We start from the raw sequence: 24,117 nt of genomic DNA on the forward strand, positions 1-24,117 counted from the left end.
AAGTATAGGCAGGTAAGTGGCAGTGTGCCTGTGAGGGGAGAGGGATGCTGCTCCTCTCCTTGGGCCACCATTTCGGTTTTGGTCTGGCAGGAGCAACAAAATGGGGATCACTTGCTCCCCTTTGGACAGCACTCTGTCAGTCCATCAGATAGATGCTGGCTCTGCACCAGGCTGGATCTGAAGGAATGTTTAAAGGAATTACATGTAGGTGCAATTTTGCAGCAGTCATATACACCCTAAATACCACCTGCTTGAACTAAACCATGTGGAACGAGCATTGCTGCTTTAGAAGCGTGCACAGCTGTGGTCTGGCTGTCTGACATGCAGGAACTAGCACGGGGGTGTGCTTTAAGTGCAGGAAAAGGATTTATTCCTCCAGCAGTTTCCTGCAGGATTTTCACATAGCACCCAGCTTAGTGTCTGGTTATCAGGGTGTTCACTGGAGGAGTGCATGCAGTGAGTATGAAATGCATTTTATAAGCATCCTTCTATATTAAAGGTAGAGCACAACGTGTTTGGATGCAAGCCCAGGCACAGTCCCAAGTAAGATCTTGTTTACCCTTTTATTGCGAGCGTACTTGCAAAGTGCTGTTTTCTCACATAGGACCGGTTTTCAGTTTTATGTCGGGGGGCTGTAGGGCGGGTTCTGAAAACAAGGAGGTGAATCAGTGACCTCATAGCATGCTGTAACCACCAGTAACCCTGTGGAGAACATGAACACACTCAACCAGATAAAGTCAGATAGAACAGAGGAAGCTGCATGTGGATACACAGTGAAGGAGTTAGCAAGCTGTAAAATAGGGACTTGGGAAAAGCTGTCAAAAGGTAGAGGGTTCTTCATTTCCTTGGTGACACCTTGTCATCAAGAAATGAAGGGGTGCAGGAAGGAGGCCAGATAGCCCACTGGAGAGGCAAGCTGGCCCCCAAAAATGACAGTAGGAGCTTGCAGGCAGCTCCCAGACCCTAGTGCCAGCGCAGCAGCAGTGCAGCAGAGCAGCAGCAGCAGAGTAGTGCAGCAGCAGAGCAGCAGCTCAGCACAGCAGCAGCAGCAAAGCAGCAGCAACTCAGCAGAGCAGCAGCTCAGCTCAGTACAGCAGCAGCAGCAAAGCAGCAGCAGCTCAGCTCAGCTCAGCACAGCAGCAGCACAGCAGCAGTCTCCTGACATCTTGTGGCTCCACTGCAGAGTACAGCAGCCCCTTCCCCCACAGCCTCAGGCACGGGTGTCAGCTGGAGCTGACCTTGGCATTAACCGCAGGCACTGGAGATCCTTATATATAGCTACATTCCTCTCACAAATGCAGGGCCACTTCTTTTTCCCTCCTGTGCAAGAATGAATGGGTTTGAGTGAGCCTGCGCTTTCCCAAGTGCTTGTGTATGAGGTTTACCGTGATTTACACCAAAGAGGACCCTATATTTGCATCAGACACAGATAACTCTATGTATACTGGGTCCCAGATTCTGCATCCATCATCCTCCCTTTCACAGGTGGAATGAATCCCAGATCCAAACCCAAGTTTGCTGTCATCTCCCCCCAGCCCCACGTGCTCATTAATGCTCAGATCTGTCTGCTTTTAGCAGAGTGTGTTTGTATCTTGTCTGAAGAATCATTCAGTTCTCCCAGTTGCAATGACCCAGCTTCAATGCTAGTTATGAATGAATTGTGGGGGAAAAGACAAGAATTTTAAGTATTTAGTCAGGTGTATTTGTTTTTAAAGATTACTTTTATTTTTAAATAACAAAGCTATTAAGAATGCTAAGTGTACACGCATCCACAAAGCCATGCAAGGCAGTCCTAACCTCTGTCATGTGAAAGCATTGCCTGTTCTTGAAACATTCATGAAGAGTCTTTTGTCTCATCCTCTAAGTACCTGGGACTGACTCTGGACTCGCCTCAATTACTCAGTTTCAGAACTGGAAAAAAAATGAATCACAATGAATTTTTGAAGCAGAGATCAAGCTGTTTTCCTGGCATTGGGTCCTGTTGAATCTCCTCCTGGTTCCTCATTACACTGGGCTCTTGCTCTGGCTGAAGTCGCCACAGCAGAGCAGAGGATGCTTGGAGCTGGAGCTTTCAAATGCAGTGGCTGGGACTGGCGAGAGGTCAGGCTGCCATGGCAGGGGTTTAAAGCGGGTGCAGGAGGAGGAAATGAGCTGCTTTTCTGCTATTTTGTGCAAGTCTACTTCACACGGTGATCCACAAAGTGGCAAAACACCGTGCCAAGGAAAAGACACGCAGCCAGGAGCGACTGTTCCTTCTCTGGCAGCCCTGCATGGAGGAGAAACTTCCACACGCGACCCTGCCCTGCCTCAGGAAGTGTGGTTCAAAGAGGGGAAGGAAATGAGATGGAAAAGGGCGGGGGGAAGGCTCATTTACTGCTGGGGAGCTGCCTCTAGACCCATGGGGAAAGCCAGCATTAGGGCTAGGGAGAGATTACCACTGTTTACCGAGAAGCTTAGTGGGAAACACATGGGGAAAGTCATATGGTCGGTCTGTAAGAATTCATCCATGTTCCCATTCTACTCCCATTCTCTCACAGCCTGGAAGTTGCCCTCTGAGGAGACCATGCCACAGGGACAGCAGCAGGAGGAGGCAGAGCAGGCGGGCAGGGAAGCCCTTCAGGGAGCTGAAATTTCATGTTGCTCTGTGTCTGTGGGAATCCCAGCAGCACTGCACCACAGGGAGGTAGGCACACTGCTTTGTTTACCACTGCACCCTTTCTGCTTTACCGTTTGGGTACACACATCTGCAACACGGGCTGTTAGGGGAAATTCAAGGTATTTGAAAAATCCAGCTGGCCAGTTTCAGTCTGAAGAAGTATGGAATGGATAAAGTGGCACTAAAACATGAGAGGTTTCTCCCAGTGCCCATATTTTTCAATGCATATAGACCTTTCAGTTTAAGAAATGTGCAAAAGGAGAAACTTCCATGCACTTTGCACAATGTCTGAATTTGTCGTGGTCTCAATAGAAAACAAAAAGGATTTAATAGATGCTATATTGTATTATGAAACTTACACTACATTTTTGTAAGATAAATTACCCAATTTTGTGTTACCAAAATGATGGTTGTGGTTACTGTAGCAGTGACTGCACTATAGACATACCGTTTCCAGTTCAGCTCTATCAGTCCCTTTGTTAAAGTCTGCTGCTAGTGTACAATTGACTATTTGTGGCTTGTGGCTACTCTCTCAAGTGAAGTTATAAACTGAAAGTGATACCAAGTGTTATACAATGGGGAAACAAGTCACAAAATAGAAGATATTAAAAACCTAAAAAAATCCCCATTTAAACATATACAATTATATATAAATATGTGCATGTCTAATGCACACACAGATGCACACAGATGCATGCATTTGTGCAAATATTTAATTTAACAAAAGAAATAGCTTTTCTGAAAATAAAATATTTCCATTGCAATATTTTGTTGCTGAAAACCAAAGTCATCTGTTTATCTTGAATGCTAAACAGGGTGAAGGCAGCTGCAATTTGAGCTTCTCTGCACTGGCCAGCTGGTAGCTTAAAGCCAGCAAACCGGGAGGGGGAGGTGAATTATCCCCACTGGTTGGTCATAGAAGCGGTCACTGTACAGGATAGCTTTGAAATGACATGGTTTATGATTCACAGGAACTGGTAGGCTAATATTGTTATAGATTTTTTTAAGCAAGACCAAACAGTGGCTGGAGGCTCAGCACGAGGTAACCTCCATCACCATATACTCATTCAGTGCCACCTGCACAGAAACAAACACATCACTTACTTTTTCCACACTTTCCATTTGTTTCTCTCAGTTGCCTCTGAATCGCTGTAACTGTCAAGATGCTGTAAGTGGTATTCAGTTACAAACACCAGAAGTATAGGATTATGGTTAGGAACTGGAAATATCAAGAAGGTCAGGTGCAACTCCTTATAGCTCCAGGGTGTGTTTAGAGGATGCTCTGCACTTGATGTATATAAGGGAGAGAAACGTTACCTTGCTTCAGCAGCTGCTTGTGGTGAACTGGCACAATGACATGTATAGGGGGCTCATTTGAATGAGTAACAAGAAGAAAGAGAAGGGGGGGGATGTGATTTATATCCATTTCATTATTTTCAGTGACAAAACACTGCATATAAGCTGGCTCCAGCTAGGTTTCTTGAGTGAACCTAAGGCCTGGCGTGCGTGTAGCCCATGGATTACCATGTGCCATACCTGTGTGCATCGAGCCCTCACACATCAGTGCACTTTAACAGCAACATGCAACCCATTTGCCACCACTCTGAGCTGGCTGTAGTGATTTCTATACTTGTCATTTGCCTGCACCCAGATTTTATGATTTCCAAACCACAGCATAAAAGCTGTACAGCTCGTAAGCAGCCATGTGGAAAAGCAATGTTGAATATATATGCATGCACCATGTCTGGAAGCATAGCCATATTTTTCTCTGAAGAATTTGTTTAGGTTACATAAAAGAAACAGGCAGGAACCCGTGGGTTTTCATTTGGTGGTTCTCCCTCTGTTCTGCTTGGCTTCTCAGCTTTCAATAGATCCCAAGGTCAGGCTGTTATTTGTTGCTAGGCCAAAGTGGCAACCTCCCACCCTAACAATGCTACTATCTTCATATCATCTGAGCTATAGGGGCCACATTGTGATGCTTTGGCAGTGTTGCTAGGGAGGTTGCTAGGTTAGATTGATGTCACTATGTGGGTTATAAATTGCCTTTACCCTGCTGGCCCTAACTTGGCCCCATAACACAATGATCTAGTAGATGGCATCGAAGTGTTGAAATGATACATTGGAGCAGCATCTTCGGACCCTGAACTTGGCAGCAAATGCACGTTGTATCTATCCTAAAAGGAACCTACCTGCCATCCACAGAAGAAAATAAACAATTACTTCAGATAGCACAACCAAAATAAAAATGCATCCTTTCACGTCCAGAAATTAACAAAACTCTGATGAAAAATACAGTTACTGACCTCCATGCATGCACTAAATACACGGCTTTCCCATAACACAGACTGTGTGCCCTCTGCATGCCCTGCTGTTGAGAAAAGGAAAGAAGTTTTATAAAGATGACAGTGATAGCTGAGAAAACAAGGTAGGTGAACTGAGAATTTCCCAGCTTTGAGTAGTATATGTCACAGTCTCAACTCAACTAAAATATCCCACCAACGCCTGTATTATCACACCTGTTTATTCTAGCACAAAAGTGCCATAGCACATAGTCAAATTATTTGCATGTTTCTGGTTTATGTCCTCAAGGGACATTTTAATCATGACTGTTGCAGAAAATAATAATGGCTGAAGAATCACTTAAATGATTTCTCAATATAATAATATATCAAAATTTAGAAATACTCTGTTGCGTAGAATATTGATGCACTTGTGTGTGTGTATGTGTGTGTGTGCATTTCATTTCTTTCTAAAAGGAATAAATAAAAATAGATAAACATGCATGCCCTTCAGAGCTGTTCTGGTTTAATAAGTAACTACATCATTAGACAGGCTTTTCTTTATGCATTATGTCTTGATATGCAGGGCTTTAGCTGCACACCTCTCATTAGTGCTAATGAAATTTATTTGGCTAAATCCCCATGCATTGTGTTGAACGTACACCTTACTATACTTGTAATTATTTTTTAAAGACTGCCTTCATTTCAAGGCAGACCTGAACACAGCTCCTACAGTGCCATGTGAGTCCATAGGGTGTATACATATTTATAAATGTTTTAAAAATGCATATTATATTTCGCCCACAGAGCATAACATCTCTGCTGGCTGGAAACACGTATTAAAGAAGGTAACAAAAATCCAGAGGAAATGTCTTTGAAAAAATAGTTAATACACATGGGCTACAGCTGCCTTTTAAAGATTAATTTCTTGGCCATTTACAATGTGTTTTTTATTATCAAAAGCCAATGGACCATATTACAGAAAATCTTGCTTTGTAAATGCTTTTTGCGCTTCTTGGGACTGATTCTGTTGCACAAAATTCAGTGATTTTCCCTCCAGACTTACACCATCACAAGCTCAAAACTGGACTTAAATCATCACAGGGTTACTTCTTGTCCTTCTTAGTTGTCACTGTAGTAAGCAGTGTTCCCTGTACGTGTCAGTGCTGTTAAAAGAAGGTAAAAGATAGAGATCTGAACCTTTGTTTAAAATGTGGCTTGCAATGCTGCAAACGTGAGCATAACTTTGCAAAGGTAAATCATATTCATGGGTGTAGGTATTTGCATAAATTAAATATGTAAATTAGTTTACAGAGCTGGAATCATACTTTTAAAATGTGGTCTTACTGAAGATGTACTAGTTCTGACTGGATTGTTTATGATCCCTTTTGGTTGTTGATTTCCTCTAACATTTGAAAATAGACTAAAGTCTGCCCTGGTAAAACATATATCTTCTTATTCCTTCTCCTTGCCTTCCCCTGTTTTTTTCCTCAGGACATACAGAGTTTTGTTTAGCGCCATGTAATCTGCCGTTTCTATATGGGGCTGGATAAAACCCCAAAGTACATACCTCTGTGAACACAGCAAATCCTGGCCTGTCTCCCTTTCAGCCTGTAAACAGCAAAACTTCCGATAGACAAAGGATTTGCAGAGCCCATGCATGAGCTCTAGACTTCCCCATAGCCAAATCCAGATCTTTTCAAGGCTTTTCTTTAAACCCTAAAAAGCAAGGGGGGAAGTGGAGGGAGAGAGAGAAGCTAGCTGCTATTAAACCCCGCCAAGCAGTAGCTAGGGAAGACGGAAGAACCTGCAGGCTCAGAGCTGTATTAAGGACGACAAATTGCTGTTACTTCTTTGTAAACCACGAGAGGATGGAGAATCTACCAGGGTGGATCCCAGTCACGGGTACAAGTTCCTTTCCCAATCCAGAGGCTTGTCCTCTGAGACCTTGGGCACATCATTTAACCTCGCTCCGTATCGCTGTTCGGTCTCTGAAATGAAAATAAACGGCAGTAATGCGCCAGAAAACTAAATGTGCTGGTGATTATGAGCAACTCAGATGAGGATGAAGGTGAGATAAATATTTTAGACAGGTGAAAATAAGCCTTCCTCAACTCCTGTGAAACCCTCATACATTAAACTCGGCTTCTCAGTACAAGAGACAGGATGTATCCCTCAGTAAAGGGAACGGCTTGCATTTCAGTTACTGCAGTCTAATTAGGTGACTTTTTTGGGGGGGAACTTGTCTTCTTGTTCCAGCGGTACCTCTCAAAGTGATGTTTCTGCATTTGCAACCCTGGCGTGCAGCGTTCCAAGGTGACTTAATTCAGCAGAGGATTCACACGCTGACTGGAGCCATTGGTGTACATCTTTGTCTGCTGATACGGTGTCTGCACTAACATGGAAATTTTCATTTCTTGGAAAGTGTTAAAATCTAATACATAAATGTTGATTTTTTTTTTAATGTGCTCCTGGGGCTTTTTCATCTATGCCAGAATTAAGTGCAAAGGGAATTTTTACAGCCGACTTGTAAATTCCTGACAAGAGGAGTTTATAATAGAAGTGTTGACATAACCTTAACTACAGTGACAACCGAAGCTGGTTTGTTAGGAAAGCAGCAAATAATTTTCTTGCAGGAAGGCAGGAGTTGGGCATAGAAGGTGAGGCAGCTAAATTTTTTTTTCCCTGAGAATCCCCGGAGGCTATTGTGTGAGACAGCACGTGAAATGAAGCTGAAGCAAATCGCATAGCAGGCAGAGGAAGAAACACTCTGGAATTCGCTCATTTTCATGAAGGAGAAGGTGCAGTTATCCTCTTATAATTTTTTTTACAAGCTGTGTTTCTCCCCTCAGAGGTAATCACGAGGGTCTGACAGCAAGTCGGTGCCTGCTTTTGGCCTTCCAGCTGGCTCTTACTTCGTTCTTTGTCCTGCAGCAGTCAGGAGTGAACTCTGGTGCCTCAGCTCCATGCCTGCACCAGGAGCAGGAACCAGCCCTTTGTTTGCAATCTGTCTGTGTCTCTTACAAGCAATAATTTTTTTAAATGCCACTAAATCAGATTTATTTCCTTGAGTCGCCCACAAGAATTCAAAACCTAAGAACTTAAACACCCAGCAATAGATGGACAAGCTTTTGTGTTTGAGGCTGAGCCGTGACCCGAGCTCCTGGTCCAACAGACATTTCTGTCACTTACAGGAGAACTGAGCCTGTTGAGAGACAGAGGTAGGTTTGGCTGAAACCTGAAGCAAAGGAGCCCATGTAAAGCTGATTTTAGTGCCTTTATTTCCCAAAGTCGGGGGTTTGTGTCATACCCATCACTTCCCTCCTGTGAGTGAGGGCAAGAGAAGTTTTTCATCTCTTCTTGCAGGCGTTAAATCGGGAGGGCAGAAGAGAGATTGTGCCCACGTTTGCCATCCTGCAGCACAACCCGCACAGGGCCGGGCTGTGGCGTTGCTCAGAAGCGGTTCAGAAGTCAGCGCTTGCTCCCAGCCCCTGTCCCACAGCCATCTGCCAGCTCCTGCCCTCCCTGATTCTTTGTGATTACCTTCTAAACGGTGGCCTATTTCACAAAATGTTTGACTAAGTCTTCCTTACATCTTCGTTGAAATTTTGCATGCAGAGAAGCAGTTAGCTCCCCAGAAAGCAGCAGGAAGATTTACTGTGAGCTGGCACACTCCGGAGCCGTGAGAGGTGCTGGGAAGAAGGTGTGAATGCCCGGCTGCCTCCCTGCCCTGTCTGTCTGACCCCAGCGTGTTTGGCAAAACCCTGAAGTAACTTTCCTGGAAACGTGGAAGGTCCAGGGACAGAATATTCAGCATAGAGTAAATAAAATATGATACTGAAAGCAGAGAAAAGGGCAGCTCTGAAAATGGGAAAGCCAGAGCTAAATCCCTCAGTATTTCCTAATTATTTATGGGCGGCTATGGCCCACGGAGCTTGCAATCAAAATGCAGGAGCTATTGCTGAGAGACAGAGCAACCCAAGCAGAGGGTGACCGAGCAGCCCTGCTGAATGCTTCCCGTGAGCAGTGATGGATTTGTAACCCCCCTTTGCGCTGTGGCAGGGGTGAAAGGGCAACGGGAGCTGGTCTGGCAGGATGGCAGAGAGAAGGGAAGATGGACCAGCAACAACAAGATAGCACAAAGGTGTGAAGGAAAGCAAAAACTGCTGACGCCTCATTTGCACTCTCCCCATTAAAACAAGATTTTTTATCCTTCCCTATATCCTGGCTTTATTTCTAATAAATACTGAAATATAATCCCCAGCTCTCAGGCACTGCCAGCAAACCTGGCAGAAATACTGCAGCTGGAGCCACGGCCGTGAGCTGGAGGACATGGAAAGCTGTCACTTTTTCCCCTGGCAAACCAAACACACAGCAGAGGAGCAATGTGCCAACGAATGTCTCTGCTTTTTTTCCCAGAAAGCTCGTTTTCTGTCAGGATTTCCTCCCTTGCTGAATGCCCCTGCATGAATAGAAAGCAAGCTGGCTGGTCCTCGCATCACAAGAGCAGGATCCCAATGCAGATTTGCCGCAGCCGCCCAAGACATCTCCTCCTGGCTCTTGTTTAGGACTGCCCTCTGCTGGGTTCCCAAACGGATCTGGGGCCGGCTTGGGACTCGAGGCAAATGTATGGGTCAGCAACACGCCGAGCTTCTGCAGGGCTGGGGTCTTGTGTGCTGTGTGTGCGGGAGGTGGCTGCACGGCGGGCTGAGTGCCTTTGTGCTGCGCGCACCCGTGTGCTTTCTGCGGAGCTGTTAATGGAGCTGGCATTTGGCTGCGTGCTCTTATCTCGCTGCACTTCAAAATGGAGTAATATCCTCGCTCGGATTCAAGGCTGAGGGATGTGTCTTGGTGGTATTTATATACATTTAGCTCCAGGTCCCTGCCTCTCACAAGAGCATATGGTATGTAGAGTAGTCCTGGAGCAAAAATGAAATGGCACAAAGAGCGGAGGCTACCAGAGAGAAGTAGTAGGGCTGCATTTACCATCCCCTGCTCCTAAGTGAGAGTTGTGATACAAAACATTGTCTGCAACAAATTGGCAACATCTGGCACTGCTGTGTTTTGGCCTGTGCTTACGGGACTATTGGGACTGGTTTCTCCAAATATTCTGTTAAATTTTGGAAGGGACTGCCTCTATAGGCAGCTGCTGTGGTCTGCAGCAGTTGTCTCAGGATACAGAGCTGATATCTGATGTTGTTTCTCAGGAGTATTTTCCTTTCTCTATGTCATTTTAAGCTTCTTCATTTCACTTTTTCTAAAACTGTCTTTCATAGCAAGCTGGTGAGGCAGCAGTGTGTGGAGGAAGGCAAAGCTTTGGGTGGCAGCTCTGGGTTTGCCAGCGGATGCTGAGGCATCCCCTTGCTAGAGGTTTTCAAGAACAGATTCAGACTCAAAACTCTTCACAGAGGAAAATGAGATAAATTTAAATGAAACTCAGAGCAGGATGGACAACCTCACTTCTGCTTCCAGATCTTTGTTACAGGAACTTTTTATGGCAAAAACTTTCATATTCTGTCCAGACACTCACTTTCATGAAATGTAGGAACTTACTGTCTTTGAAACAGTTCTCCTCGAAACTTGTCGTCCATTGCAAACATTACTGGGACAAGGAACAGGCAGACAACAAGACTGCAGAAGCCTCATTTTCTGTGGAAGGCAGATCCTGAGGGGTCACTGCAGGTTCGATTTAAATAGGGAAGGGAACTCTGCAGTCTCATGGCCACAGGTGTCTCACATGCCCTGGCATTTAACACCTGCTGATTGCAGGCCGGAGGGTGTCTGAAACATTCCTGGCCTTTTCTGGCCATTCTGTGTTAAATTCTCCTCTGAGAGCTTTCACAGACTCCCGTTTATGCTCTGCTTTATGGCAAAGCCAGCACAGTCTGGGTTCCCTTCTTCAGACTACTTGCTCTTCCCACAAGCACAACCTGTCTCCAGTTCTTCTCCCCACCTCTGCACATGTGCTCCCTTCTGCTGTGCCTCCAGAAGCTGTTTGGAAGGAAGCGATGGGAGAAGCTTTCTTATGAGGCCTGGGAAGTGTGCAAGGGATGTGTGGCTGTGCAAAGAGACGGGAGTGAGAACAAGACTGGAATGAGGCTGAAGGAATTTTAAAGGAATTCCTAAAAAACATTGTTTGCAAGTTCAACATTTGACTGGTAGGATCAGGTGCTGAGGTCTGCAGAGATTGTATCTCCCTGGGGGACCGATCTGACAGCTGAGCCGATCCATCGGAGGCCAGGCTCTCTGGTTATGCAGTGGAAAACCAGAAGTCTGGTCTCTGCGCAGACGTGATCATTAATTCCTTTTTTGACTCTTGGCAAGCTAGTTCTGTACACCACCACTGCTTTGGCTAAAAAGAAGAGGTGCAGCTACATGGATACGAGTGAGAGCAGAGACTTTTCCAGACCTGATGACAAATGAGAGAAACATAAGGCTGGCAGAGACCTTGAGAAATGGTCTAGTCTGGCAGTCATCAATTTTTTTTAATCAAAGGACTGCCCTGGCTTTTTTTTTTTTTTTCTTTTAACCTATACCATTGCAGAGTGCCAGCAGGATGGTTTAAATATGAAAACAACCAGAAATTGGATTTTATTCTTTAAATTGGAGAAAGGCCAGTGCTGAGTAACTGTTATCAAAGAAAAATTAAAGCCACGTCTGCTTATACTTCAAAACAGGTACAAGTCCACTTGTTCTGATTAGTTTTGTCTTAACATCACTTATTTTCATAGATGCTCATAAACATTTTCTTTACCAGTTAATCCAGCTTCGTTGAAATGTAGTGGGATCAATGCACCAGAGGAAGTGTCCCCCACACAGCTCTCAGGCTGCAGGGACTGTGCTGCAGCAGGGCTTACAGATCTCCTTGCAATGTTACCAACTCCACCCTGATTCCAAACATTGCTTCCCTTATTAATCACCCAGAACATCATCATGTCAGCATCATTTTTATTTTTTCCATTTGTTTGGAACGTCATACAAAGGTCCTCTATCCAATCAAACCTGCAATGCAAATAACAATAACAATTATTGCTCGGTGCTTCAAAGCATGTTGTTATTGGGAAGAACAGTCAGAAAGAAGCCCTGTAAGTAAGGGATATAACTCCAGAAGAAAATACCAAACAAAGATCACACCTTTTCATGATCAGCTTCTATGTGCCTGAGCAGAGGACTGCATTCGTCTACCTCTTTTTGGCTGAGTCTGTTGAAATGTGCAGAGTAGTAACACACTGCCACAGCTGCTCCACACGCAGAAAATGCTAATACGGTTCTGTAATGATGATGCTATGTGGTCATCTTCTTCACATTAACTGATTCATATCCTGTGCATCCAGGAAGCACTGAGCATTTTATTACAGCTGATGAATGCACATTGACCACTGAAACACAGTGTACTCACAAATGCGTGTGTTAATGCATTTTTACTCTGCATAAGAGAATTGACAAAGAAGGACAGAGGGGTAAATAGTTAGTATCTGTTGCACATAGGCAGTTTGTGCCATCCTAGATTCTGATAAAATTCTGTCTTGAATGCAAGAAGTAACTACAGCTTTCTTTGGAATAGAAAAAGATCCTTCTGTTAAACTGTTAAAAAAAAAAAAAAGTTCCAAGAATATCAGTTTATCAAGTAGGCAAGTACTTCATCAAGTTACCAAGTAGCTGATCATGTTCATGATTCCAATCTGTATTTTAGTCCAACTGAAACTTTAATTTGATAGTCTGGAAAAAAACAAGAGAAGACTGAAAAAAGTGTCAGATAGTTTCTGAGTTGTAGAGCATAAAAATAAACCTGAGTTATTTCATACCTGAAATAACAAGAACATGAGCTTTCCTGTTGTACTCCGCTGTTTTTCAGAGCTGAAAGTGCCATACTACTTCCGAAATATGATCCTAAATATATTTCATTTATGACACAAAGGGAGAGGATTCCCCATAGCTGTTTAGGTTACAAATTTGATAAAATCCTCCATATCTGGAAAGAAATGGAAAAAAGTCTTGTAATTTCAGCCTTGCAGGATTGATTCTTATTGATGAGTAGGATACTGCAGTGTCTGGAATAACTCCAGTGATTTAAGTATAGTATGGCAATAGAGGAGGAGAAGTTTTAAGTGGCAGGTAAAGTTCCAGTAATTCAGAAAAAATGGCATTTTATCAAGGAATAGTAGGAACTGAGAGAAGTTACTGAAATAAAGTCACATGTGAATGTGTGTGCGCTATTTGCACATTTCCCCCCTGTAGAACAAAAGCAGCAGAAGGCACATCTTCATTTTCTCATCACCACTTGCTCATTGCCATTCACCCACAGGCTATTTACCTGAGCTTTCCCTAAGATCCGAAACACTGAGGAAGGTAATAAGTTGTGAATTGTTTCCCGTTTTTCTGCTGCATGTGGAAGTTGGGGTGAGTTTTCTTCTCCACAAGCCATCTGTCAGGGGAAGGAGCAGGCTGGACAGAGAAATCCTGAGGCAGTGGGAATCCTCGAGTGATCCTCGCGTCCCACATGGCAAAATCCTGAGCGTCCTTACACAGAAAAATACGTTTCTGACTAGACTTATATGATAACTATTTCTTCCTCAGTGAAATTTGATCCCCCCACCCTCCCTTCTAATTGTGTATTGCAAATAGAGGAAAGTAATAGAGTTTTGTGCATTTAACCAACAAGCAATTCCTTCTTGAAAGCCCCAATTACGGATAAAGTAACCCCAGTGCTTCTTAAATCCACTGCCCTAGTTCAAAAAAGATTCACACAAAGATTCGTGGATATAATTTATCTGGAAAAAAAAAATATTAAAAACCTGAACACATCAAATGTGCATGTAAGCAGAGCCTCCCTTTGTGTGCTCTCAGAGGGTTTATCCCCCCCAACACACGCACACACGCACACACACGCACCCCCCGCCGTAAGAGATCCATTTTATAGATTCAAGGACAGCTCTCTCCAAGAGAAGAAGAGACGTTGCCAAGATACCAGATGCGGTTCCATTCAAGACCACTCATAGGAGCAATTCAAGATGAAATCAAATTAGATGTGTTGGTTATACATAGCGCAGCCTGCTCGGGATACTAAATGACAGAGTTTGCCAATAATTAAGTGAAATCTCAGAGATGATGAGTCCCCAGAGCTCTCTAGGTTATGTCGGTCTAATTCTAAGTGTCATCATTATAGCAGCAGAGCAAAATACTCTGCATAGGCCGCAGAGCTGGAATTTTTCCTGTGGATATTAGCTTTTCATAGCCGGTGCTACAGGGCAGCGCTGAGCTTCATTACATGTCTTCTGCTATTACACTTGCTTAACCTTTCCCTGTTATAAAGCTCCTGAAACCTGACTCCCACTTAATAATTGATAGTTAGCACTTACTATCCGTAGCTGTATCCATATTCAAAGCACTTTACAAAGAGCTCATTAATCTCTTTGAGCCCCCTCTACTCCCCCGTGAGGTGTCCAGCACGATTACCCTAATTTTGCAGAAAGGGAAACTGAGGCAGGAAGGTTGTGACTGAGCCTGGAGCCAGAGGACAGCGCTACAGCTGGCACCAATGCTCAGGCACTTCTTTGTGGGAGAGCTGGCTGAACTGGTGTTGTTAGAAAGCAGATTGTCATCAAATTCTCTGTGGGGTCGGAGGTTCAGGGAACCTTCCTCCAGCCCCAGAGAACTTGCACAGAGAGCTGCTGAGCAAGCAGAAAGAAGCCAAAGAAGTGAGCAGTTGAGAGCTGCTGCATGCGTGAGCCCCTCTGCGGGTCTGCCAAGGCCAGTCCTGCACTGGGAGGAGGCTGGAAGCATCCTCTGGATTTGGGGAGACGTGCCACCTCCTGGTATATTCTCCCTGGCAGCTTTACCTGAGACAGCTGGGATGGACCCACTGCTGCTGTCTCTGTCTAACTCTCTCCATTCTTACAGTTGGGGCTGAACAGATCTGCTAAGGAAGGAGCACAGTCGACCCACTTTGCACAAGGATTCAGAGCATGACACGGGCCAGGATCAGACCCATGTGTTTCCAGAATGTGCTCCCAGGGAGGCCACCCTCCACAGCCCTGCCACAGCAGGACCGAGCCTTGACGGAATCAGGTTACCAGGAGTTGAAGTGGTTTAGTAATCATTACTGCCCCTTGCTCTGCTCCCAGTGAACTGAACACCACCGCGGCCGTGTTCAGAGGGGTAATGACTGCTTCCAGCTTTGCAGGCATTCACTTCAGATCACTCGGAGTTGGAAATGTTGCACTGAGTTTGTGATTCAGGAGGATCACGGTCTGAACAGAAACCACCCTGAAAAACGGGAGCTCATTTTAAAAAATAGCCTCAGTATTGAAAATAAAGAAGTTAGTGGAGGGCGGATAGAAACAAAAAGTCAGTCTGAAGGCTAAGGCTTCCAGGAAGGGCTTGCTCAAAATCTAACAATCATTATGTACCAAGAGAGGGAAGAATCTCGGCGACTGCGGCATCAGTACTGCCATAACCACCAGCAGGAGAGAGGTGGCAGGGGAAGGACCAAATCCCGATTCAGCAGTGCTGCAGTACCTTTGCTGGCCCCACTTGGCCCCAGTTGCAGACACTTCTTCGATCTCCGTGCCGAGTGACGTGCGTGGCCCTGGCCTCCCTCCCGCTGGCTCTGCTCTGCTGCCGGAGGGGACCCGCAGGGCTCAGCTCGCCCTCAGCTCTGCACCACGCTCTGGACACACGGGCAGTACGGGGGGAGTCGGGCTTATTCACAATGGAAAACAGCATCTCCAGGATGACTCGGAGGAAGTTATAAAATTTATGGGAGGTTCTGATAAAGATCTCAGATAGATATGGTCATATTGCTAAAAGAGTCAAACCTAAGAGGCTTTTAATTAAAGACTGGGGCACTCAGAGCTATCTCACCAAAGAGGTAATAAAATTATTGACTAAATCACTAACAAAGGCAACTGAAGCAAAGAGTTTAAATGATTTCCAGAGACTGTTCTCCAAGTGAAGGTTGTAGTGAGAGAGCCAGCAGTGCAATTAAACCAAATGAGGTCAAGCATGTTGGGCCTTAAGGCCTCTGCCTGCTCTTCAGATTCCTTTTGTTCTCATAATTCAATTATAAAGACCCCCCCTCAAGAACCATTTAACTGTCTCGTAAAGCAGTTTGTAAACTTTTTTATTTTTCTGTAAATTGTCTCCTAAAAGTGGCTTTCAGCATTTGAGGCAGCGTGGGGCAGATGCAGGCTTCACCAGGCCTTTTGTTCCCACTGGTGCGTCGCATGCACACGGGCACTCGGACACAGCGCAGATCTCCCGCAGCATCCTGAGCCCGTGCCAAACATCGATGGCTGGAGGTGGCAGCTGGTTAAAAAAAAAAAAAAATCCTTTCAAGAAAGAGGGAATTTGAAGAATGAAACCATTCCTGATTCACAATGGCATTTAAGTAGCAATGGAAGAGGATAGCTGTCCAGAAGGGATTAATAAACTTCTAAGCAGTTTAAGCACAAAACTCCAGATCATGGCTTTAGAGGCTTAAATGAATTAAGGGTCTTGGATTCCTGTCGGCATCATGAGGGGCCTTGATACCTTTGTATATCAGGCCCAAGGTGGCAGCCCACAAATAAGCCCCGAGTGAGATTCTAAGCCTCGTACCCTGACACATTCCCTGTTGGAAATGAAGACCCAGGCGGCAGGATCCTGTCTGTCACAGGAAGCCCCAAGTAAGAGATCTCTGCTCGGAGACAAATCGACTGTTAGAAGTGACTGCTGTAGCAGGAAAAAGCAATTTTTGTTCTTCTCTATTTCTGTTTAATTACAGCGAAGACAATTGGGTTGAGACGTTGGAAGCAGTACTGACAGCTCTGCTTTCTCCTCCAGGTCCTGCAGAGGCGGTGCGAGCCGCTCCCTCGCTGCGGCTCAGCAGGAGCTGGGCAGCTGAGCAGGCTGAAATCTGTCAGCCTCTGCGCCGCGAGGCCTCGCTGATCTGCCAGGCTCTCTTCCCCTGACGGTGTGAGCAGGTTTTAATAAGGGGACATCTCCTTTCTGTCGAGAGGAATACTTCCTCTTTAGCACCATTGAACTGAAACAAAAACACACATTAGCAGCAACACTGAGATCACTGAGCGTTGGAGGTGAACTCAGAGCTCACTCTGCGACTGATCCCTCTAAAAGGTTAACATCCTCTTTCTCAGTTTGTTAAAATCTTGTGCCTCCTTCCCCAAAGGAAAGAAATGTCAATACATGAAAGGGGAAGATAAGTTAATGCAACATTCAGGTTACAGAGCTGGAGATTTTGGAAATGCTGAGGTAGGATGCCTCTCAGCGCCAGCTCAGCCACATTCCACACAGACAGCACAGCGGCCTTGTTTCACTGGTCACATGCAGAGATTAATGTAATTGCCTTTATTAATTGATATCCCAAAGTATTGCTTGTTGCTAATCTGTCAAATTCTAGATGTGGTCAGTGATTGTACCATGGTGGCATCTATAAGCAGTGTGTAGCACAGTGCCTGGGACTGCTCTCTGCAGTCGCGGGACCGATAGATTCACTCTCATGCATCTAAACTAGCTGCAGCCCAGTGGCACTTGCTAGATGGCAGAGGAGATTTCAGCTGAGAAAGTGCTTTTATTACTGCAAAAAAATAATGCAAAATGTCATATATTTCACACCCAAGCCGATACTGGCAAAAAGCCAGAAATATTCTGGTTTCGCTTGGGGTGTGAATATATTTGATCATCTGTAATTCAAAAGCTTTTATTTCAAAGGAAGGAGACAGTGTGTTGCAATAGACTTTGTAGTGATAAATATCAACTGTGCCACTTCTCTCCCAAAAGGGGTTTCCCACAGTTCTATAGTAATATACAGTTCAAAAGGCCATCCTGAGATTTATAGAGCTATATATTCAAAAAATGGCATACGAGTCACTTTGCTCAGCTAAAGAGGATTTGACTTGCAGCCTTCACCGTTCTGCAGGACTGAAAAAGCAGCCACAGGTCCAGGCTGCCAGCAGGCCCGAGTGATTAGTGAACATGTGGCAGTTGGGTCACTCAAATTTGTACATGCAGTTAATCTAGCAAGTCTAGCTGTGTCACTAGATAGTCTGGAAGCTTTCAAAAGTATTTGGCCAGGAGATGTACTCAGTTTGGAGTAAAGGGAGAGAAATTCATTTAAATCAAGACAGTCAGAGCAGTGATGACAGCAGTGAATTTGGCCATCTCCATGCATTTATTGTTATGAAAAACTGCTCTTACGTTGTCCAAAGAGCATCCCAGTTTCCTCTCATTGCAAAGTCTCACCCAAATTCTAACCCACTTGTGTGGCAATAACTTTTGCTTGTGAATTTCAGCTGAATGCCCCAAAATGCTTTCTCTGAAGACAGAAAGAAAATTTCCACTAATTTTATTAGGAACTCTCTTAGACTCTTAATGAAGGAAATTTGTACCAAACGACTCATTCTGTGATAGCCTTAACAAGTGTGTTTGTGTTCGAAGACCCTGGATGAAGCCCTCTCTGTAGGCCATGCCCCAAAGTCATTGTCCGGTGTACATTTGTTCAGGATCAGTGGATCTTGCTTGACAGAGCGAGAACTGAGTAAGGACTGCTGGAGCTGGCCTTACATTGCATTGCTCTAACCTCGTATAGATACGGCCATGTATTTGAAAATGCAAAACTCATTTTCTCCTCCCTTCTTCCCCCCCAAAATAAAAAAATAAAAAAATGCATAACTGTAATAGCATATGGACGTTAAAAAGTATTTCATTAAAACACACTGCTGACCTGAAAGTTATTCTTGCTCCTGTACAGTTTAAAACTTGGTTTTCTCCTACCAGCCACTACTACTTACAATATTGCTTTTTACAGGGATTTACAAAAATGGAGAAAGTTTAAAAGAAAATTAATTTGAAGATTTACCTTCATTCTCAGCTTCATATAAAGAATTATTTAAAGAATGTACATTGATCCATTAGAGTTCTACCTATCTTCTATCATTTGAAGGTACTCTTACAGGTACACGCCGTATGTGTCCATAATTTACAGACTTTCCATCCAATTTTTACTGTGTGCCATGAAGGACCTTGAGGTACAGGAATTTGGGAGCTATGTGGAAATGTTCTATTTTGTTAAATGATTTGGAATTACTGGCAGTAATTTTCAATAGCAAATGTGTAAATTTTCAAGCAACTATAAACAAAAGCATGCACCTTAGATTTTCAGTCTGTAGGTCTTCAGAGACTGGAACAACGTGTAGAAGAGCAACAGAAATTTTATTATTGAAGAACTTCCCAAGAACTTCCTACATAAAAGGCAAGACAAACCAGGCCTGTATAATATCTGACCCGTGAGCTTATGTAGCCTGCCAAGAACTTTCTTTGACCCATCATAATGCTCCAGTAAACAGACTTCTCTGGACGGCCTTCTTATACTTACTATAGTGTTCAGCTGGCATGATGCTGAGCTTGCTCAAGGTCAGAACGCATGGCGATGTGCTAGCTCTCAGACATCGCTTAACTTTAAAATCTAGAATGATTTTTCCTCTTGGTTACTTGTGGCAATACTTTAGTTCTCCATGAGATAAATGCACAGGAGTCTAGTGTGTAGGGAGCTGGATGGCATGGAGGGTTGTCATCTATCACAGACTGTGTCTACAAAAAGGCACATACGGAAAACTTGCTGTGATCAGTTTAGTGCTTGTGAGAGTTCAGTCCGGTTGCTGTTTCTAGTTCTGGACTCTGCAGTTTGAAAAGAGCAAAACTGGGGAGAGAGGAGAGAGGGAGAGATAAAGTGATAAGAGGTTTAAAAAACATGACCCAGGAGGACAGGTTAAAAGAAATGTCTTTTCTGAGTTTAGAAGAGTGATGAGGGAAACTACAGTTCTCCAACTATGTAAATGGTGTTTTAATTTGATGTCTTAAAGTGTCAAATAGTCACTCTTTAGGTTTACTAACACAAAACGAAAGATACTTGGCTAATTTTCAGCAGGTACTTTAGGTTAAATAGTACGGCTTCCTTTCTGAGTTTATGGGCAGCGAAGCAGTGGACCGGGTTATCTAGGGAGGATGTGGAATCCCAGAAGGGGAAAATTTTTAAACTAAACTAGTCACTTGCCAGGTCTGAGCTAATTGTTGTTTTTATTCCCCTGTTTCCCCAACTCTGTTCTGCTGTCTGCTTGTACAGGTAGGTGGGATATGGAAAATCCTTTCTTATGTCTCAAGAATCACCACTGATCATAGCTTAAAGAGAGCTTTCATCTTTGTTTATTTTTAGGTGTTGCCGTCTTTCCATTTCACTTAAGATGGCACCCAACAGAATTCCTGTTGGTTTGGATGTTTTGAAAGGCTTGCTGGTGCTGCAGCATCCTGTTTTCTAACATTATAAATGAAGCCTGTCATGAAAACTCCGAAGCAATGAGACAGCTGATGTTCAAAATTGTGCTTAGAAAAAGACATTTTAGAGACAATGTGTCACCCTCAAAACCACACTGAGCAATGCTTTGTCTGCAGTTGGAAGAAAAATGAGATTGTTTAATATGAGTGTCAGTGTTATGCCATTCCATCTCTAGATGCAGTCCCATTTCTATTTCCTTGGCTGACCTGTTTGGATTATGCGCTATTGGAATCATAAAGACACCTTATTTACAACATGTGCATGCCACTACTTGAAAGCATACACACTGATGTGAGGAGTAATGTATAAAATGGTTATTCCCATAAAACTGAGCTTATTCCTACTCCTCAATAACAAGTGTTATAATAAAACGTGCTTTCAACAAGTAATCTATCAATCACCTCTACTTTCACAGTAACTCTGAACATTTGAAGTCTGAAATAAGAAATGAAATTTCTTATAAAATCTACTTTACAAAAGAGTTTTGGCATTTTTATCCAGAGTATCTTTGATTTCCAGAGCTATCTATGTTAAAAGCTATTCAGACAAATACCAAAAATCTAACCTTGCAGGATAGGTCATACTGGGCACAGATGAGTGATGTGCAGAGATTAAAACAAATTTGCCACTGTTCCAAGCAACGAGGATGAATCCTGGTCTGACTGAACTCACAAAGTAACAGGCCCCTGGATTTCAATGAGATAATTTGATCCATGCGATTGCTTCTGTCTCTTTCTTTGATATTCCTGTAATTGCCTCTTCTTCTTTAATCCAAAACAACTGAGACAGAAAGGAAAAACCCATATGTCTTTATAAGAAAAGGGCAATACATAACGTTAAAAAAATGTTTGATTAAAGGTGCAACTATTTAAAGTGTAAAACAGATACTACAGCAGTGACAAATTCAAGTTGTTACTCAGGGTTTTTACGTAAGATCTTTCAAGTATTCATTTGCCAGGAATACTTGTTTAAATTTTTTAATGTATTCAGTTAGTCATATTCAGTTCTCTTTTATGTCCACTTCTCATGAATCACTTGACAGATGTACTTCTACAAGCACATCCCTTTGGGGAAAGTAAATTTTAAGTCATAATAAGAACATAAGACCTGCCATAGTGGATCAGAGCAAGGGTCTATCTAGTCCATACCCTGATTTTGGCAGTAGCCAAGAGCAGTATATTAGATTTTAACGGTAATGGCTTTGATCTTTCAGTGAGTATTAAGTTGGTGACTAAGCAGAAAACGAAAAGAAATCCCAAGAGCAAAGTATTCCACAACTCAGAAGAAACAGCAAGTGAATCTGTTTCTCCCTGTGCCTCAGACCTAGCTCAAGGTCTCACAAGAAGTACGAACCATGAGGTGTTACACGTGCTTACAGAGAGCACTGAGGTTGCTGGAATTTAAATATTGAGTACCAGTGGCACTGATTTGTTGTGTTCTTTTGCCTCAGTAGATACAACTGCTTAGGGGTCCTACAGCCAGTTTTTCTGTTGCAAAATGGAAGCGCACGATTAAACTCCAGCAACACAGAAGGGAAAGAATTGGCTGGAGAGGAATGCAGCAGCAGCACAGACAACAGCAGGTCAGCCCGAGCATAGTTTGAATGCTCACTGTGGTAAGTAGTTCTACTGACAGGGCTAGTTTCTGTTTAGAAATCTGGATTTGCACAATGTGCACTAGCAATACCTGAAACCCTTTCTGCTCTCATTTACAGAGTAAGAGCTTCCTTTTTTCGAGTGAAACTGTACTTAAAAGTGGTTTGGATTTATCTTATCTTCTTAATTGCTGCTGTCTCAATTAAATTTCACCTGTGATATCAACAGCCCTCCTAGAGACCAAAAGGAAATTGAACAGGTTGTGAGTAAATTAAATAGCTCTGTAAATTATAAAGTTTGCATCTGCTGGTCACTGCAGAGAAAGCTACATACATAGTACATGCTTTTTGTAACCTTGGTGATTTAGGAAATCTTAGGGGAAAAAAAGAGTTTAGCCTGCCAAAAATCTGCAAGGATCACTGATAATTTGTTGATCAGCATTAGGTTCCTTAAATCCATGCACTTCATTATCTGATTAATTCAGAGGCAGGTTTGTAATCAGTGATGAAATGTTTAAGATTCTTCTGCTCTGGCCTCCGCAACCTCCTGCAGCTCATTAGAAAAGCTAATCAGATTGAATTTTCTACCATGCTGTTTATTGTAGCTCTAATGGAAGACAATCACTTTAAAATTACACACTTGGCAGGTAATTTCTAAAAGCTATAAGCCATGGAAGCAGTGTTTTCTCTAGACTCTATTTTTCTTTACTAGGGTAAAGTAAGTCATGGTGATTTCTATTAGAATTTGGAAGGCTATTTTGCAATACAATATGTAAAGAAATGTTGCTAAAAATACGGATTTCTGCATTTGCCATACTTCTTATCATCTGCCTGCCTTTTTAGAGATGATAAGTAATGTATAAGTTTAATTTAAAATTCAGTCTTCCTACTTTATGATTTGATTTTTCAAGCCTTTAAGAATGTTCTTCTTATGGGATGGATAACATTAGTTTAAAAAAAAAAAAGACAGCTTTTTGGTCCCCATATTTCACAGATAAGTTGTTATAAACCATATTGTGCTGGAGCTTTCTGAACACTAACAGCATGCTTTTGGTCGTGTGGAGGGGAACCAGACAACTAATGTGCTCTGAAGGATGCAGTCCTTGAGGCTGCCACATACTTCATGGATTTGTCTTTACTCACATTCACTCTGTGAATAAGCAGCGAGTTGCATAATGCCAGCTTTGCTTCCTCCTTTTACATGGATGTGACAGCTTGAGTCGCTAGCACCAGTTGTGCTCGGGCCATGAGGATGAAACATGCTGTGCAGGAAAAGGTCAGGGGTAAAAGTCATAGCAAAATATATCCCCTTAAAGTGGATGCCACTCCTGCTTTTCATTGCTTAAAATAATATTAGGGTGTTGTTTTTTTGTTTGTTTTTTTAAATAGCGAAATCTAATAAAACTAGACTTGGCCTCATGGCATTGTTCCACAGGATCTGTTCCATCAGATGTGTGCAGAAGTAACTGAGCTGAGAATCTAAGAACGTTGTAAGCATTTCTTGTGAAGGGTGACTGTGTACAGCCTGGGTCAGCTTTGCTCTTAAAAAAAAAAAAAAAAAAAAAGTATTTCTTAGAGGAAATACTTTTGGAGTGATGCATTATGCTTTTGGCTGCATTTTACAGGACTGACATGTGAACCACCCTATGGACTTGTGAGTGTGCCACTCATCCACCAGTCATGTTGCATACCTGTGTGCCTGAAGGGCTGAATTTCACCCATGCCTGAGCCCATGCTCAGAAGCTCACAGCCTGGGCAGCAAAGCAATCTAGTTTTGAGGGCACAGGTGTAGTCAAAGGCTTGACTTAGAAGTCTGGACCATTACCTCTGATTTTTATTTTTTTTGTTGGAAAACATGGTTGCTGAGAGATGACGCCTTCTTTCAAAGCTGATTTATTAAAATCTGTGTTCAGCTTCTGGAGGGTGGTTCATTTAAATGTTACCCCTCAATAGCTCTTCAAATTAAACCCTGGGTGTGAATGAATATACCTTTAATATTAAATTAGGCATTCATGGGCCTACTTAAACATAGAAATTGGACATTAAAATAATAATCAGTCATCTAATGCCATCTCCCTGTGAATGTGCAGTTGTTTTTATAGTATCTTGAGTCCTTTTGAGTAGTCTGTCTTTGTGCATCTCATGGAAATTTCAGTTATTTTAATTAAAACAACACCTCCTAGGGCATAAGACCTGTCAGTCATCCTTTCAGCACCTTCAAAGTCCACAGCCAAACGATACACACACACCACCTTTG

The 24,117-nt window shown here is 43.2% G+C and overlaps 1 long non-coding RNA gene across 1 annotated transcript in view; it reads left to right on the plus strand.

Moving 5' to 3' along the window:
- Nucleotides 1-2,099: 2,099 nt before the first annotated feature.
- LOC137865749 (uncharacterized) overlaps nt 2,100-24,117 on the plus strand; it is a 28,848-nt gene continuing 6,830 nt past the window's right edge. Inside the window, exons 1-3 of the long non-coding RNA XR_011102069.1 lie at nt 2,100-2,683; nt 21,717-21,881; nt 21,981-22,507. This is a non-coding gene — a long non-coding RNA (uncharacterized lncRNA). The remainder of the gene's footprint in view (nt 2,684-21,716; nt 21,882-21,980; nt 22,508-24,117) is intronic.

This window comes from Anas acuta, chromosome 17 (assembly GCF_963932015.1).
Source record: "Anas acuta chromosome 17, bAnaAcu1.1, whole genome shotgun sequence".
NCBI lineage: Eukaryota > Metazoa > Chordata > Aves > Anseriformes > Anatidae > Anas > Anas acuta.